Source organism: Mytilus galloprovincialis, chromosome 7 (assembly GCF_965363235.1).
Source record: "Mytilus galloprovincialis chromosome 7, xbMytGall1.hap1.1, whole genome shotgun sequence".
NCBI lineage: Eukaryota > Metazoa > Mollusca > Bivalvia > Mytilida > Mytilidae > Mytilus > Mytilus galloprovincialis.
In genome coordinates, this window is record NC_134844.1 from 63,434,681 (window position 1) to 63,443,550 (window position 8,870).

The following is an 8,870-nucleotide window of genomic DNA, read 5'->3' on the forward strand; positions in this document are numbered from 1 at the left end:
ATGATTAAATCTTATTAAATTGTTATTTCATAGACATGATAGAGCACTTAAATTGTTTTGAAATCTTTTCTTTTACATCCGGTAATTGTTATATCAACCACAGTATAAAATTCTAATATTGGTATATTTACATGATAGTACGCAATAACTTTAAAATATAAATGAAAACTGGGAGATTCATGGAGCAAAACAGATTTATTAGAATTCTGTTGATTGCTCATCTTTGACGAATAGAACAGAAAGGAATAGTAAGTCATAATTTTTTTTTTTGATTTGAGTGAAATAATAACTATTTGGGATATTAAGATCTGTAAAAGAAAAGAAAGAAATGATTTGAGGATTCTAATGCGTGACGACAATTAGGTAAGTATACATATAAGATGTTATAAGATAGATCACAATGGTTTTTGCTGATAGTATCTAGATAGATACTTCACACAATTTTTCATTTGGCGACTACTCTAAGCATTTTTTCATTTTATATTATTTGTACGGAAATAAAAAAAAAGTTAACTGCATGCTTTAATTTTTTTAATAAAGGGAAGTGGATGACCAAATCAACTCTTATGCATGCTTCAGGGGTCAGTAGATATATGGATCCTGCCTTCTTTTATAAATTACAAAACACACCAAACAACCGATTTATGAACCACGATAATTTGTTTTAACAATGATACTTTCTCCTTCAAGAAGTCAGTTTTTAAAACTCAGTAAACTTGCACATCTCAAATGGAATCGTAGCTTTTGTGTAACTATCACTGGATATTTCTGAAAAAAAATTTCACAAGCACACAAAAAAGTTTAACTTTGAATATAAGCAAATACTTAGTCTTCAAGTTATGAAGATGGAATGGCACAATTGGGTTATAAGGTTCCGTAAACAAAACTTATCAATTCCAGACAAAACAATTGGCCTTAGTATAAGAACGTCAAATGATGACGATTTTAACATAGACAAAATCATTCAGAATCGTTAGAAGCAGGCCATCACGATAGGTGTGTTGTATTAAATTAAAAGTAGCTACTTAAATCCTTTGTTAAAAACTTTTTATTTTTGTATTCATGATTAAAAATGACAAAGTTATTGTTCTATATCTTTATAACTTATAAATTGTTTTCCTTTAAAAAATAAAGTCAAACAAAAGGTTGGATTTTCATTATGTTCAGCATTATTCCTGTTTGTTACTAATAAGATTTAGAACAAACATATCTTTACGATATGATCAACACGTTGTAAACCGTTACAAGTGTCTCGTTTCATTTCGTTATGTCGGAAATGGTACACACAGAAAGAGTTTTATCAAAACCTAAATAATGTTCTTTATAACAACTCAAAATAATGAATTCTATTAGTAAAAAGTAGCTTTTTCATCATTTGTTACACTATTCATAAAAGTTAAATTATAACCTCTTATATGCACAAAAAGGTCTATATGTACTAAAAACACGTCAGAAGCATGGGTTATTCTATATGTATTGATCGATAAGTGTATTTCAATAAATGTATTTTGAGATCGAGAGTGAAAAGAAACAGGAAACCGCTAGTTGCTATTTAGATACTTATTTCATAGAGCACTTAAATGGTTTTGAAATCTTTTGTTTTGCATCCGGTAATTTTTATATCAAAATTATGTATAAAATTCTAATATTGGTATAATATTCTTGATATTATGCAGTAACTTTAAAATATAAAGGAAAACTGGGAGGTTCATAGAGCAATACAGATTTATTAGAATTCAGTTGATTGCTTATCTTTGACGAATAGTACAGAAAGGAATGGTAAGTCATATTTTTTTTTATTTGAGTGAAATAATTATTATTTGGGATATTAAGATCTGTAGAAGAAAAGAAAGAAATGATTTGAGGATTCTAATGCGTGACGACAATTAGGTAAGTATACATATAAGATGTTATAAGATAGATCACTATGGTTTTTGCTGATAATATCTACATAGATACTTCACACAATTTTTCATTTGGCGACTACTCTAAGCATAATATTTTTTTTCATTTAATGTCATTTGTATGGAAATAAAAAAAGGTTAACTTCATAAAACTTCATGCTTTAATTTTTTTTTATAAAGGGAAGTGGATGACAAAATCAACTCTTATGCATGCTTTAGGGGTCAGTGGATATATGGATCCTGCCTTCTTTCATAAATTACAAAACACATCAAACACCTTATTTATGAACCACGATAATTTGTTTCAACAATGATACTTTTTCGATCAAGAAGTCAGTTTTTAAAAGTCAGTACACTTGCACATTTCAAATGGAATCGTAGCTTTTGTGTACCTATCATTGGATATTTCTGAAAATATTTTTCACAAGCACACAAAAAAGTTTAACTTTGAATATAAGCAAATTCTTCTAGTCTCCAAGTTATGAAGATTTAAAGGCACAATTGGGTTATAAGGTTCCGTAAACAAAACATCTCAATTCCAGACAAAACAATTGGCTTTAGCATAACAACGTCAAATGATGACGATTTTAACATAGACAAAATCCTTCGGAATAGTTAGATGCAGGCCATCACGATATGTTTTGTTGTATTAGAAAAAAAGTAGCTACTTGAATCCTTTGTTAAAAACCTTTTTTTTAATTCATGATTAAAAACGACAAAGATATTGTTCTATATCATTATAAATTATAAATGGTTTTCCTTTAAAAAAAAAGCCAAACAAAAAATTGGATATTCATTATGTTCAGCACTTTTCCTGTTTGTTAGTAATAAGATTTAGAACCAAAATATTTTTTCGATATGATCAACACGTTTTAAACCGTTACAAGTGTCTCGTTTCCTTTCGTTATGTCGGAAATGGTACACACAGAAAGAGTTTTATCAAAACCTAAATAATGTTCTTTATAACAACTCAAAATAATGAATTATAATTTAATAAAAAGTAGCTTTTTTATCATTTGTTACACTATTGATAAAAGTTAAATTATAACCTCTTATATGCAAAAAAGGTCTATATGTACTAAAAACACTTCAGAAGCATGGGTTATTCTATATGTATTGATCGATAAGTGCATTTCAATAAAAGAGGGACGAAAGATACCAAAGGGACAGTCAAACTCATAAATCTAAAACAAACTGACAACGCCATGGCTAAAAATGAAAAAGACAAACAGAAAAACAATAGTACACACGACACAACATAGAAAACTAAAGAATAAACAACACGAACCCCAACAAAAACTAGGGGTGATCTCAGGTGCTCCGGAAGGGTAAGCAGATCCTGCTCCACGTGTTGCTTATGTGATAACAAATCCGGTAAATAGTCTAATTCGGTAGGTCATATTCATGAAAGGGAAGGGGATTGTAGTTACGACGTAAGGAACATATCCGATATCATTTGTGAAACGGTTATTCCATAACGGTCAACCAACTCGTGATGGCGTCCGTAAAATTTACGAAGGGATGCTTTCAACTTCACCATTTGGAACTCTTGGTTTAATAGCTTCCTTGTGAGCAGCAAACCTCTATCAAGACAATCATGATAGGAAATGCAAGCACGGGAATATCGTATCAATTGGGAGATATATACACCGTATGCAGGTGCTGCTGGAATGTTGCTACTTAGAAATGGAAAGTTCACAATTGGAAAGCTGAAATCATCTCTTTTGTCGTAAAGTTTTGTTTTCAAACGACCCTCATTGTCAATTTCTAGATGTAAGTCAAGATATGAAGCCGACTTAACTGTATCTGTAGTATCCTTTATCTCTAGTTCGATTGGATAGATGCGTTCCACATAGTCACCAAATTTTGAATTGTTTAGTGAAAGAACATCATCTATATAGCGGAAAGTAGAGTTAAAGGATATTGCTAACTTCTTATCTTTCTTCCTAAGAAGTTCCTGCATGAAGTCAGCCTCATAATAATAAAGAAACAAGTCGGCGAGTAGAGGGGCACAGTTTGTTCCCATTGGAATGCCGACAGTCTGTTGAAAAACACGTCCTCCGAACGTAACAAATATGTTGTCAATCAAGAAATCAAGCATATTGATAATATCAGTTTCAGAGAATTTTTTGTTTGAATCAGACCGATTCTTTACAAAGTAGGATTTATCCCTCCCTAAGACAAGATACTTGTATCTACGTTGGCCATTCTTTTTTATGAAGCAAAGTAATACCAACTCTTTCAATTTGTCTTTTAGTTTGGAATGTGGAGTACTTGTGTACAGAGTAGAAAAGTCAAATGTTTTAATACTGTTACAAGATGAAAGAGAGTTAGATTGTATGGACTCTAAAAGATCTTTTGAATTTTTAAGTATCCACATCTGATTCACGCCACCTCTAGAATAGGCAGTTTCACAATAACTTTGAAGCCCGTCTTTGATTGCTGATAAAATAGATGTTAATAATGTAGAAAGAGGTTTCGTGGAGCACTTGGAATACCCAGCAATATACCGTTGTTTGTAAGGACACTTATGTAGTTTAGGTATCCAATACAGTGATGGAAGATCCAGTTCTTCATCTTTGGTTGAAATTCCAAAGGAACATAGAACAGACCTATGATTATCCAGGATTTCCTCTTTGGTAAGTGTCGTGAGGGTATATGTTGAGTTTCCAAGTGAATTGTCAATACCTAATTCGTTTATCAAGCAGTTGATGTAGTGTTTTTTACACACAAAAACGATGTTATTTGGGGCTTTATCTGCGGGGACAACAACATATTTGTCATGGAGGTCTGATAGGTGTTTTGCAACATTTGGGTCTTTAACGATTGACGTAGCATGGGCATTGGTGGACCCATTCAGTTTCTTTATTCTGATTTGTATCAACGACCTCACTGCCTTAATCCATTCGGAAAGAGTGTCTATGTCTTCCTTCTCGCGCTTAGCCCATTGCCTGTCATAATCCTCGACTGAATCCATCAAAATATTTATCAATAAATGTATTTTGAGATCGAGCGTGAAAAGAAACAGGAATACCGCTAGTTACTATTTAAATTCTTATTTCATAGAGCACTTAAATCGTTTTGAAATCTTTTGTTTTGCATCCGGTAATTTTTATATCAATATTATGTATAAAATTCTAATATTGGTATATATTCATGATTATTCAGTAACTTTAAAATATAAAGGAAAACTGGGAGGTTCATAGAGCAATACAGATTTATTAGAATTCAGTTGATTGCTTATCTTTGACGAATAGAACAGAAAGGAATAGTAAGTCATAATTTTTTTTTTATTTGAGTGAAATAATATTTATTTGGGATTTTTCAAATTTTGAGTGTTTTTGAAATTTAAGTTTAAAATGCGTTTTTGTTTTATTTGCAGGGAATGAAGAGTACTACTGTCATTATTTTGCTTGCTATTTGTGTTTCCAGCATTAAAGGTAAATTGTTTGAAATTTAACATTTTCAAGACAATAAACTTTCTTATCTACGTGAATAATGGTTGAGCCATGCATTCAGTTATAAGTACAAATTACGTCCCTTTTCTTTGAAAAAAAAGTTTTAAAACAAATCAAACTTTAGCAATGGAATTTCCTCGATCAGCATTTCAGCGCAATCATTACAAACTTATTATACCGCACTATCTCAACGTGACTATTCAGAGAAACATCTATTTTTGTATGTTGTGTAAAAATTATAATATTTACCAAAAAAATGTACAAATTACAATTTGTACACAAACAGTATTATGAATTATAATTTGTGTGTTGACTTTGTACAAATTGTAACAACAATTTTGTGCAATTTCCGATGCCTTAATTCACTCACATACTCTAACAAAACAATTGATGTATTTCGTGAATGAGGTTTATTGGGTGATCATTAAATACATTTTATGGTGTGTATCGATGCTTTTTTTTTAAACAAAATTAATACCATAAATTATAGTCAAAGTTATAAGGGAATTTTATTCAAATTTTGTACAAAGTGTAATTCGTAAAAACACTTTTTGTACAAATTACAATTGATAGCTTCACATTTGCCATTTCATTTTATTTTAAGTAATAATGTGTCAAAATCTTGGGAAATATCTTAAAGATGTGAAGCAATCCGTCTATAGTCGTAAGTATCATAATGACATTTATCTGACATGTTCATTTTTATTTAAGGTAAGGTTGGCTTGAATTCTGGATCTTTTTTTTATTGATATTATACTATTATGTTACATCATTTTGTTCAGGAGGACGTATCCAATCAATTAAAAAAAAATAGAACATCGTCACTTTTTTTTAAGGTGGAAAGCTCAAAGTTGCGATATGTTTACGTTGTTTTAAGGAAGATTGTGTTTAAATTCTTCTGGAATATGCCAGTGACTATAAAAAATAAAACTGAATAATATATATATATATAAATAAATGTGGTCCATTCATTAGTAATACATTTTAATTCAAAAGTTCATTAAAAAAAATCCTATAAACAAGACTTTTAATTATATGGGCTAAAAAACACCGTAGCCATGGGAACAATAAGCCAAACATATCCCTTTTCTTGGTTCACCGTTTTTGTAAAAAAAAAACCTATGAACTAAGCGATTTAACTATTTGCATCATTATGACCTAATAAAATTGATTTGTCCCCGAACTGGTTTTTACGGTGATGAGCGTTATGGCATTTCTGTAAAACATAAAAAAACATTTTTTGTAAATCTGTAAAGAAGATTTCCTATTGAAGGTAATCTTTTCATAGCATCTTTTTACAATGAATCATTTGGTCTTGTAACACTTTAATATTGATCATAATCAATTTGAGAAAGCAGTGATAATTTTTTTTTTTTTGCCCACATCTATCAGTCGGAAGGGGAGGTGTTGATAACTTTGGTCATACTTGTGTATAAAAGCATGTACAATTCTCTGAGTTTAACGATATTTAAGTTGTGAGCAAAATATTGTATTATGTGCGCACAATATATTCAAGTTTAACGCACAATATATTATTTTTTGCGAAGAACATTATATTGTTTTTTGCATGTAACTAGCGGGGCTCCGTATTTCAAAGGGTGGTTACTGATTATAGGAAACAAGGTTATTAGACTTATAGAATACACAGATACCAATTAGTCAACTCTCCACAAAAGACAACATTGCACAGACATTAAAAACTAGAGGTCACCGTATGTCCTTCAACAATGAGTTCTCCCATCCTTCATATAAAAGAAAAAACTTACCGCCTGATTTATGAGCACAATAATGAACGAAACACAATTATGATATATAGAAACAAACGAAAACCACTGAATCAAGGGCTCCTGAACACGAAAAAACAGATCTCCGAAGAAAATTTAAAACGTAAAGTTCCTAAACAAATCATGGCAGAATCAAGCTCTAACACATCAAATGGATAAAAACTGTCATATATACAAATGTACACACCGAATTATGACGGAGTTAAACAAGTTTGTTGGTTGTCTTTTAAATAATAATTGTTCTCTTTTTGACATGAGGTTGTCAATTTTTCTTAAGAATTTTGAACGACCCCTTTATAGAATTTTTACTTCTAATTTCACTGAAATTAAAGACAGTCAATAGATTTGTTACCATGTCAATAACAATATAATTTGATATCTATAGGGTCTAATAACTCGCATGATTCAGTGTCCTCTATCGATTAGTCTCCTCTACATGTTAACGGATCTATCGATAGTGAGTCGGACTATAACGACTGGATAAGTTGGGTGAAGACGACGATGACTAGAATTACCGATTTCAATCCGTGGCCGGATCTTTTTAAAAGAGTGGAAATAAGTGATGATAACGACTTTTTAAAGTGCTGCTATCAATAATACAAACATTCAGAACTGTAGTTGCAACTGAACTTTGTCCAATCATTTGATGATCAAGAGAAAACAATCTATATGACGATAATTAATTCATACTCCCGTTTTAACTGAATTAGTTTGATGTGTTTCCAAGTGTAAAGACAAATATTTGATGATACTTTTGTCATTTAACACTTTAATGAATGTATAAAATTTGGACATTATGGATGATGTACATATAACTGCAAAGTACATATAATCATTTTATTATGAAATTGTTATTTATTGATTGATTAGTTGGCTTACCATCTTTCGTAGATATGTACATGTATGACTCTCGGTATTATATAACGTCCAAGTCTATCTTTTAAACAAATGAAACACGATTCCTTGTTTGTGCATGCATTTTTGTTATTGAGAAAACTGTTTGAAGGTGATATTTGTGTTGATCTTTTTTTTTCTTTAGCTTGTTTTCATTGTTTTCATCGCTAAATCATTACAAACAGCTGCGATGTAACATTTAGTGATTAACTTTCATTAACATATCGCTATCCAATTTTTGTGTATTCGACATCTCTTTATTTTCACTGATTACTATAAAAAAAAAACATAGTTACATTGTGGTTTTGCATAAGGTGATGCTTTCTGAGACTGCTTATGATTTTATTTGTTAAAATATTCTAAATTTATAATAATATGTACAATATGTTATCAGTGTATAAATACATCTGTGTATACCTTGTATATTTTAGGAAATAACATTGCATTAGGAAAACCAACTAAGCAATTAACAACTTACCTTACATATACATCTGAACGTGCTGTCGATGGAAACTATATAGAATGGTTACCATCAAGTGTGTATGGTTGTACACAGTCTCTCAGCTCACATACCAGTGAGTTAAGCTGGTGGGCAGTTGACCTTGAAGGACATTACAAAGTCACACATGTTGTTATATATAATAGAAAATCTTCATGTTGTAAGTAGAAACCCGTAGATAAAACTAGAGTAAGACTCAAAAATCTAAAATAACATAAATGTCGAACTTCAAGAAAAATTCAAAACGCAAAGTCCTTTACAAAATGGCAAAATCAAAAGCTCAAAAATATTTCAAAAATGGAAAACAAATGTCATATTCCTAATTTGGTAC